This window comes from Canis lupus, chromosome 10, assembly GCF_011100685.1.
Source record: "Canis lupus familiaris isolate Mischka breed German Shepherd chromosome 10, alternate assembly UU_Cfam_GSD_1.0, whole genome shotgun sequence".
Lineage (NCBI taxonomy): Eukaryota > Metazoa > Chordata > Mammalia > Carnivora > Canidae > Canis > Canis lupus.
Genome location: NC_049231.1, coordinates 67,915,612 through 67,926,203, shown reverse-complemented (window position 1 = coordinate 67,926,203; position 10,592 = coordinate 67,915,612). Strand labels below are relative to the sequence as shown.

At 38.1% G+C, this 10,592-nt stretch overlaps 1 long non-coding RNA gene across 4 annotated transcripts in view; it reads left to right on the top strand.

Moving 5' to 3' along the window:
• The window catches only part of LOC102155303, a 76,980-nt gene that overhangs the window by 26,043 nt on the left and 40,345 nt on the right, over positions 1-10,592 (top strand). For 3 of the 4 annotated variants that reach the window (XR_005366195.1, XR_005366196.1, XR_005366194.1), the window contains one exon: positions 4,754-4,954. This is a non-coding gene — a long non-coding RNA (uncharacterized LOC102155303). Of the gene's footprint in view, positions 1-407; positions 3,972-4,753; positions 4,955-10,592 lie in introns of those variants that run through there. The other variant, XR_005366197.1, reaches the window with a different exon arrangement.

Here is a 10,592-nt window from a genome sequence, read left to right as displayed (position 1 = left end):
CCCTGGCAGGCAGCTTTGTGCTGAACCTAGGGCTGCAGTCACGCGTTGCTCAGATGTACAGAATTGTGGCTTTTAGTATTTTAAAGAAAGAAAGATCTAGATTAGGAAGGAAACACTAAGCTATTTTTTTTTTCATAGATGATGTATGCATAGGAAAAAAAAAAACTCCAAAAAGTATAGAAGCTATTAAATCTATAAATCAATGTAACGGACTTGCAGATGGGAGCTAAATATTCAAAGGCTGGTTGTGTTTGAACATACCCGGAACAAACACAGCACTTTTTTTTTTTTTTTTTTAAGATTTTATTAATGGCCGGGCGGGGGGGAAAAAAGATTTTATTTATTTATTAGTGCAAGACACTCACTGAGAGGCAGAGACCCAGGCAGAGGGAGAAGCAAGCTCCATGCGGGGAGCCTGATGGAGGACTCGAAACTGTGACCCCGGGGTCATGACCTGAGATAAAAGCAGACACTTAACTGACTGAGCCACCCGGCTGCCCACCTGCAGGTTTATTTTAAAATGTATATGGACATGCAAAGCACCAAAAATATCCAAGAAACGTTTGAAGATCTCTTGAGGAATAGTAAAGTTGGATATGTACCACACATCAAGATCTATAAAGTCATGCTGATTAAGACACTGGGGCGACCGGTTAAAAGGATAGGCAATCACGAAAGAAACTAGATGGCTCAGAAACAGACCTCTGCATACGTGGACAGTTGATTTAAGGCAAGGATGATACTCTTAAGCAGTGGGAAAAGGAGTTCTTGATAACAAATAGTGCTTGGTCGATTTGATATTCGCATGGAGGAAAAGAAAGAAACTTAACCTCTACGCTAAACCGTACCCCAAATCAAATCATGTGCAAGTTGATTGTATATTTAATTGTAAAAGATAAAATAACATTCTAAGAGATGATATAAATTGTCAACGACAGGACTGATTTTTAAATTGAACAGCAATGTCATTAACGTGGAAGAAAATAATTACCTATTTGACTACATTAGACTGATAACTGAAGAACTTAGGTCTATTGCAAAGACAGCGTTAGAGAATGGAAGGCAAGACACAGACTGGAAAAAGATATTTACCAGATGCCAAATGAGGGCTAATATGCAAAATATATGAAAGACGGATACAAATGCTAAGAAAATGATTGACCACCAATAAGAAAAGTGGGTCAGATACTTTTTTAGGAGGCTCTCCAAAAGAAAATCTCAATGATCAACAAGCTTGTTTAAGGGTGCTCAACTTTATTTGTAATGAGGAAAATGAAAGTTAAAACCATAATGCAATATTCACCCATCAGAATGGCTAAAATCATGAGTGACAATAGAGGTATCAAGGAAGGGAACCAGAGATGATATCACAGCCCCAGCCAATACCTTGATTGTCGCCTGTGGGGATCCAGCGCCTGAGGGCACAACCAGTGGGAATGGTCACATACTGCTGGTGAGAATAACTTGGTACAATTTTGGAAAACAGTTTTTGGTCTAGCAATCTCACTCCAAGGACTACAACCAATGGAAATGCATGGACTTGTGCATCGAGATACATTTTATAAAAAACGTTTTTAGCAGTAAAATTCAAAATTACCCCAAACTGGAAGCAAACCGAACACCCTTTCAAGAGTACAAGGGGGTAAATATATTGAGCTATATTTGCTCAACGAAATGCTACATAGCAATATAGAAGAAAAGAAAGTTATAAAATCCCTTGCAACAACGCGGAAAATCTCATAAAGTTGAGGAAAAGAGGCCAGACTCCCAGTCTCTTCCATCCCAAGAATACTATATAATTCCATTTACACGAATGTAAACAGGCAAGGTGTTGTATAGAGTCGTTAAGTTTAAGCATTAAAATCATAAAAAATCATCAAGGAGTCGATTACCATGAAAGGATAATGGTTACCCTGGGAAGGGGAGAAGGGACAATGATTACAAGGGAATAGGGGGCAGTAATCTTCATGTGTAGGCTTTGTTCTCTTGTTCTAGTGATTTTGTGATGATTCATTGAGCCGAATATGTTGTTTTGTGTGCTTTTCAATAAAAATATTTTTAAAACTTTTGTAAGGCAAAAATCTTTGTTTCCATTGAGGAATTGAAATGTATTTCTTCTTTGTAATTTCCTTTGATTGGCTGACAGAAATCCTACAGCTAAATGTGAAGTTCAGTTCTAACAATTATATAAAAGAATGTGACTAAATGTTTCCATTCTTTTTCCTCAGTCATTGACTTTCTACTAATATTTACCTTGCCACGGTTGTTTTTAATCTCCATATTTTAAACCATTATTTAGTTTTATATGTTTATAAGTGGATATGACTGCTTGGAAGGTTACATCTCTTAAAATTCACGCTAACTACTTGAAACTCCCATTGTTTAAATTAAGAGGAATACTTATTTCTCTTGGAGATTTCTCTTACATACCTATCAACTGACTAAGAATCCCAGAAAGAAAAAAAAATTATATTCACTACAACACTTTATTAAATAGATGGCATGATAGCTATCTAAAAGACTTATTACCCTAAAAAAAAAAAAATTCAACTCCCACTTAGAAAATAGTTAAAGGAGTTTGAAGAATTTAATAATGCCTGTAGGAGTAATAACTATGTGGTAATCCTTTAAAACGTATTAATACTGCAAGTAAAATAACAATGAATAATTTCCCATAACTGTCCAAATTCTATAGTGCCCAAGTAACCCTTGTAAAAAGGAGCAACTGGAGCCCAAATAACAGCCAAGTGTTGTTAGGTTAGCATGCCCAGGATGGCTGTAATTGTAATGGTTATGTGGTAGGAAGCTATATCATAAGTTTTAGCTTGGAAGTTACTTAATTCACACAATCTGTTACAGTTCTAAATGTAGTTCAAATTAACTGTACTTCCTAAAAGTAGCTCTTGGAATCAGTACAATATAATTAACTCCTTGATAAAATGTTTTTAAAAAAACAAAACATAGGTCTCCTAGATGTTTGAATGCAATATGATTCAAAATGCCAAAACTTAGCATTTCTAGGCATTTGAGTATGATGTACCTATAAGGTTTAATACGATTAGACACTTTCTGATTAAACCGAAGTTAAACTCTTACTTGTTTACTTGCAGGAATTATCCACAAGCTTGACAGTGATTATTGAACAAAAGTTAATCAAGAGTGTTGATAAGGAGGTTTTATGTGGGTTGATTGTCCTATCACATCACAATGATACAGCCTGCTGGGTGGATGGCTAATTGTGAGAAGTCTTTGTTTCAAGAAAAACAAAAAACAAAAAACAAAAAACACAATGAAAACCTTAACTGTGCTGTTATGTAGCACATTATGTATACAGGAGCCCCACCCCAGCTCCAAACTATCAATTGGCCATTACATATCCAAATATATCCATTGTCAATAGATAGGATGAGCAGAAAAAAAAAAAAAAAAAAGATATGATGAGCAGAATCTGAACAGATCACAAAACGAGTATTTTCTTTATCGTCTTGTTGCTATGTTCCTAGGATGCCTCAAAATGAGCCTGGGTAAGTGTTGGGCCCATTTTGCCTCAGTCCTGACCTACTAGCAACTGTCATTAAAATCACCTACAGGGCCCATCCCTCTTCTGTGGGAACTGCATCAGGAGCCTCTGCCTAGCTGACTTTAGTCACCCATATGCCAGGTGGTCCCAGTCAAGTAAAACTGATTTTTTTTTTTTTTTAAGATTTTACGGATTTTTTCATGAGAGATACAGAGAGAGGGAGAGACACAGGCCGAGGGAGAAGCAGGCTCCCTGCGGGGAGCCCGATGGGACCCTGGGATCCTGACCTGAGCCAAAGGCAGCCGCTCAACCACTGAGCCCTCACGTAAAACTGATTGGACTAGAGTGAGCACTTGACTTTGGGAACCAACCCAGAGGCTGGCTGTCCACCTCTGACTATCACAAAAGAGACACTGAAACAATCATATTTCATAGTCCTTGGAGATGTGAAGTAAGGATTTGCTAGAGGGCCTTGTTCAAAACCATGGTGGTGGTGGTGGTGGTGGGGGACATAAACTTTGAGAAAGCTTGCAGGTTGTGGAACAGAAAAAACCTGCAATGTTATTTGACACGACAGCTGGAATGAGTATGTAGGTTCCAGATACCTGGAAACTGAACAACCATTCAGCGCCAGCATCCCAAGGCCGGGTGCTGTTGTAATTGCGGTCCTTTTCTTTTTCAACTGGAGCCCTGACAGTAAATGTCCTTTCCTTGAGCTGGCGAATGTCAGTTAGTCTGCACTCCTTACATCCACAAAAGCTGAGCAAAAACAAAGCTCAGGATCAACAGTCATAGTCTAATTGTTTCTCAGATTTTATTAGAAGGCATGAATTGGGAACAGAGAAATGCCAGCTGCTAAATGCCTTTACTTTAAATGCTGTTTGCAAAGCATGATACCAAAGCCGTTCTCAAGGACAAGATGGTTGCTGCAAACGTTAGCAAATTCAGGCTTACTTATAAATGATTTAGGCAGTTTTTTTTTTTTATGACTTAAAGAGATATTACTTTGAAAAGTTCAAAATAGACTATACCAGAATCCCATTTAAAGATAGAGTTGAGAGCTAAAATATCGTAGCGATTCATCTGAATCTGAGACAAATTATAGTGGACGGACACTGGCTGTCATCTGAAATCACTTTATTTTTATTTATTTATTTTTCATTTCTTGGCTCATGGTTTTTATAAAGACCTAAGAGTTTAGAATACATAGACTGTGTTTGTTTGCTTTTCCAGGCCCATACTCCAGGATGATGTTTCCGCCTCTGTTTTATGGCTTTCCACAATCCTCTTACCTTCTCAACTCGCCAATAAGCTTTCCTTGCTGGCCTCCAGCCTTGGATCAATCAGCAACTTGCTTGCTCAGCCCGTACAAATGAGCTATTGAGTAGCTTGGAGAGGTTTCCAACTGGGCCATCCTGAAGCTATAGTCACCAGGTGAGATTCCAGTGGCGCACGACAAAGTACCACTGATCAGCAGAACTCATCTCTCCATTCTCTAAAACAGAGATTCTAAATTTCTCTACCACCCGTCTATAGGAGAACAGATGACATAAGAAAAATGAAGGGTTTAATTACTAAGACTAGGCTTATTTAAATTTGACCAAAAATGTTATAAGGCCATAAGCAAAATCTGAAATGTTTTAGCAATTATCTGCAGGACCATATATACTTCCTGAAGTCTTCACCACAATCAAGGCCATGAATATATCCATCACCCCTAAAGTTTTCTTGGACCCCTTTGCATTCCCTTTGTTTGTAATATGTAAGAGTATATAATTTTCTTTTGATTAATGGCCATATTTAACAATTCGCCAGCCTAATTCCTAAAATTTTAACAGTCAGCTCTTACGAGCTAGGATCAGCTGGCGGCAGCATGGGTAATAGTTAAATGTAGTAAAATAATTTGCAGTAGGTGAATTTTGAGTATTTATTAATATGCTTGTTTTTAATATAATTTGGTTAATGTTTACATAAATTAATTTTTAGTAATTTTCTTACCTCTCATTCTCCTTTCTCCGGTTTAAGTAACTTCAGTTCCTCCAAACCTTTCCTCCCCATACCTATTTGTTAAAGTTTTCATCAGTTTTCGCCTCTCAATTCAGTGACTGAGCTGAGAACTGGACCAGAGAGTGCTGCTCCCTATGTTACAGGCTTAAAAATGAAACCAAGCTGTAAATGTTAAAGGGAAAAGAGAGCCTGGGGCAATTTCCTAGGGCTGAGAAATTAGAGGTTGCTGGGAAAGGTAGCGCCAAGTCGGAAGGGACCGTTTCTAACTGAGTGACCCTTGGGAGATCTCTCTGTCTATGTGGGTAGGAGGAAGGAAGCCAAGCACCGTCACTCGATGATTCCGGAGTGGGACCTGTTTTTTGCATACTGAGCTTTCTGCAGGCACCACTTAACAGGACCGCTAATTGAATTCAATGCCACCCATTATTTCAATAGCAGCCCCCATTGGGCCTATATCTACCCAGGAATAATGGTTGTGGGTGTCAAAGAGGTAATTTGAACAGACATTTTCCTGTACTGCTTTAAGTGAAACCTTGTGGGGGGAAATCCTGAGCAGCCCCAAAATGTCTTATTCAGGGTTACAACTCTCTTTTCCCTGACCATAATGGAATCTAGTTGTCGTCTGTGCGTTTTTGCTTTTACGAATAGCAGAAAGATGGTCTGATTTTAAAGATTGCCCTTGACATTTTTTTTTTTTTTTCCGAGCAGCAGGATCCAGGATCATTCACTCTGTCACCATAATTTTAACTGAAAACACCCCTAAACTGTACTTGAGACTATTACAAATCTGTTTATGTTGCAGTAAATAAAATAATAAAATCTTCTTAAAATTTTTATAACTGTTAATAGTGTTTAGGTTAGTTCAGCCAAATGCATGCTTGGGGATGCTTGAAGTGTTCTAGAGGCAAATGATTCTTTTGGTGAATGGTTCGTTTGTACAGGATACCCTGGCCAGAGCTGAAAATGGCTTTTGATTGTTTAGGGAGTGAGGTTACAGCATTTAAAACATTAAAGTTTTAGATGACGTTTTGGATCAATTTGGATGTAAAAGGATATAAAGTCATTAGTTAAATTATAAAATTTATATTTCAGAGTAAGTCTGCTCATATCAATCCAGTTCGAGGCATAAGAAAATTTTCCTTTCACCACGGCTTTTCCTGTCTTTCAGACTACTGGAAAAAATGATTGGTGTATTTCATACGAATGTAAAAGACTCTTTTGGCTTTGGTCTAGTATCAATAATCTGGGTAGCAGGGTTGGGGGAAATTGGGCCCTGGGGGTTATCATCTCATTGGCATGAAACATATGGAAAACACAGGTACATTTATTCTGCTGTTGAACTGTTTTCTTAAGCCTGTTACTATGGCTTCTAAGTGCATCAACAGGCAGCCCCTTTTACATGCTGCTCTTCGCATTTCCAAATGCTCCCTGTCCTTTTAGTCCTTGCTATTCGAACTGTAGTATGTGGAAGAGCAACGTGGGTTTCCCTTGGGACTTTATTAGAAATGCAAGAGACTTGAGCTTATCCCACACTGCTGACTTAGAATCTGCATGGTTACAAGATGCCCAAGTCATTCATGACCACACAGAAGTTTGAGAGGTGCTCATCAGCATGGACTTTCCCTGATGATTTTGACCACAGTGATTAATGCCTTTTTTAAAAATTTTTTTTATTTATTTATGATAGTCACACACACACACACAGAGAGAGAGAGAGAGAGAGAGAGAGAGAGAGAGAGAGAGAGAGGCAGAGACACAGGCAGAGGGAGAAGCAGGCTCCATGCACCGGGAGCCCGACGTGGGACTCGATCCCGGGTCTCCAGGATCGGGCCCTGGGCCAAAGGCAGGCGCCAAACCGCTGCGCCACCTAGGGATCCCCTAATACTTCTTTTCTCTGAATTCCAACCTTACCTTTTGTCCATTCTTTAAATTAGCACTTTGTTATATAATCCTATGTTTCTCACTAATTGTCGGACATATGCTCACTAATTGTATGGACAGTATTATTTCCTTGACAGTATCGTGAGCTCTTAGATCAGGGCCACAATTCTCTAAAAGGCCACATGGTAAACATTTTAGGCTTTGCAGACCACATACTCTCAGTTGCATATACTCGTTTACTCTTTAAAAATTAAAACACATTAGGTAGTGAGGGAAACTGAGTGGGAAAAAATTAGAGAGGGTAACAAACCATGAGAGACTCCTAACTCTACAAAACAAAGGGTTGCAGAAGAGGAAGAGGATGGGAGGATGGAGTCACTGGGTGACGGGCACCAAGGAGGGCATTTGATGGGATGAGCGGGTGTTATACTATATTTTGGCAAGTGAATTTAAATAAAATATTAAAGAATAATAATAAAATTAATTTGTATTCTTAAGCAAACAAACACATTAGGTAGAAAGTCATACAAAAATGGACCCTAAGGTGGCTGGGTGGCTCAGGTTGTGACTTTGAGGTACTGGGATCGAGCTCCACATCGGGCTCCCTGCATGGAGCCTGCTTCTCCCTCTGCCTATGTCTCTGCTCTCTTTCTGTGTCTCTCATGAATAAATAAAATCTTAAGAAAAAAAAAAAAAACCCAAAACAAAAAATGGGCCCTAGTCTACATTTGGTTTGTGAGCGGTAATTTGCCCACCCTTACCCTAGATGGCAAGACCAGAGTTGTATATTGGTCTTTTGGTGCAATGATATTAGGAGGTTTGTAATCGATGCTTATTATTCAGTGGATTGTTAAAAGTCATTTCATAATTCCTTCTGCCTTATGTTCTAAAACATTTTGAGGTAAGGTTTAGAAAAGATTACGAAAAATTATACTATATCGATGAAAAGATATATTTACATACTTTAAAAAGACGCTATTCGTAAGAATGGAAGATTTCAAAGAAACTTACACATAGTTTTTCGTTTCTTATGGGTGCCAAGACAACAGTAAACCATGAATTTCCACCTGGCCAAAGAATATAAAAATCCTTAATTTTTCATTAAGATCATATTGGTAAAGAAATGTTGATATTCAATCCAGCCCAATACGAGTACATCAGTAGCAAAAAGAATGCAAGTAATATGCCACAGTCATTGGCTTAGAATTTTTGTGGCAATATATTTTTTGTGACTTGACCATAGTATTATTCTTTAGTCTCTGAGTGCTTGTGAAACTGTAGTTTAATATTGTTATGAGCCATCTGTGGTGTTTAAGGTATTTATACATCAGGATTAATTCCTCGATTTTTGATTGCATTAATACTAATAAATACTAATAAAACCCAAAACAGTGTTAGCAAAAGAGGAATGAAAAAACATTCTAGGAAAAGCAGCAATATAACATATTTATTACACATGCACATACACACATGCATGCGCACAGACGCACACATGCACACAAGCAAGCCTGCTGACCTTATTGCTCCAGGCAATGTTAGGGAGAGAAATGGGTTTTTTGTTTAGACTGCTATTTTGTGGGGGTTTTTTTTTTTCTTTTTCTTTTTTTTTTTTTTTTGACCCTTATAAGAAAACCAGTAATAAGCTTATTTTGAGACCAGAAAAAAAAAATGTAGTTTTCCTGATAGGAAAGACCAAAAAACATTACTGTGATATATCCTATAGATTATTTCTTTCATCAGTATCACAAGAACTGGACAGCTTTGGAAATTTTGAATTTAATGAAAGGCTACACAGAACATATTTAAAATTGTGAAACCATTTGCTATTAACTTGATTAATACTTTTTCTTAAGACAGTGTTCATCTACAGAGAAAGAGATCATATAATATTCAAGATGTAAGAGCAGATTATTTGTTTATATCTTTTTAAGCTTGATATGGTCACGAGAATAGAGCTTTTAATTTTCATATGCTTTAAGAGAATCTATAAATAATTAAAATACCAGTATTTTTGTTTTGCTCCACACAATATTATTTTTATGTTTCCACTGAGGCTTTCCAAATTCTGTTTTATTTCCATATCTTTTTCCCTGTTTGTAGTTATGTTTAATAATCAAAGAACACTAAACTGGTTGTAGTTGACCTGACATCCCAAAAACATTAGATAATCTTTTTTTAAAATTTTTAATTATTTATTTATGAGAGACACAGAGGGAGAGGCAGAGACACAAGCAGAGGGGGAAGCAGGCTCCCTGCAGGGAGCCCAATACAGGACTTGACCCCAGGACTCCAGGATCACAATCTGAGCCAAAGGCAGACGCTCAACCACTGAGTCACCCTGGTGTCCCAAAATGTTAGATAATCTTAATCATTTTGAGGCACTGCCCCTTTTGCAGGCATTCACTGGGTTTTCTGGGATCGAAAGCTTGGACTTTTCCAGATTGGTATAGAGAAACTTACTTTGAAATGTGTCCAAGATGGTCAGGATGAGGTCTTCACATCTAGGGAAGTCAGGTCTAGGGAATCATTCATTCAAGAATGATGATGTGTAAGTAGTGGAAGTCAATGAAGGTAGCTTCAGATGTCAAAAGGCATGACCCTCCACCTTAAGTAGTGGAGTTATGTTTGAAAAATTTCACATGTCCCTTTTGCACATACACGTGGATGTATAGATTCCCTGGAGATGCGTCTGTGCAGACTTGATCCCGCAAGGTGGAGAAGAACAGAGTAGATCCTGGTTTGGTACTGCCCTATTTTTGGCTAACTTCCTTCATGGCAGAAACACAGCTTGCTTATATGCAGAACACATTCTTCTACACGAAGAGGGACCATATAAGTGAACACTCCATACTAGAACACTTCTGATAGTGGAAAAGGATGCTATTAACAATTTCAGCTGAAAATAGATATACAGCAGCGACATTTGGTTAATGGGATTAATGAGGAATGTTGAAGAGTGGATGGATACCATCCAGGACTTTATTAATGGATTCTCTAAGTCCTTGGATCTCCAGACTTGAGGAGGTCCTGTAGCAAAGCATTGGTTTTGGAGGTACACGGGTGATTCCCATCCTAGTTTGTCACTTGCTGTCCGTGTGACCTTGGGCAAATTTCCTAATTGCTCTTTTAGTTTTCTGGTTGTAAGTGGGAATAATAATCCTTACCACTCAAGATTGCTTTAAAG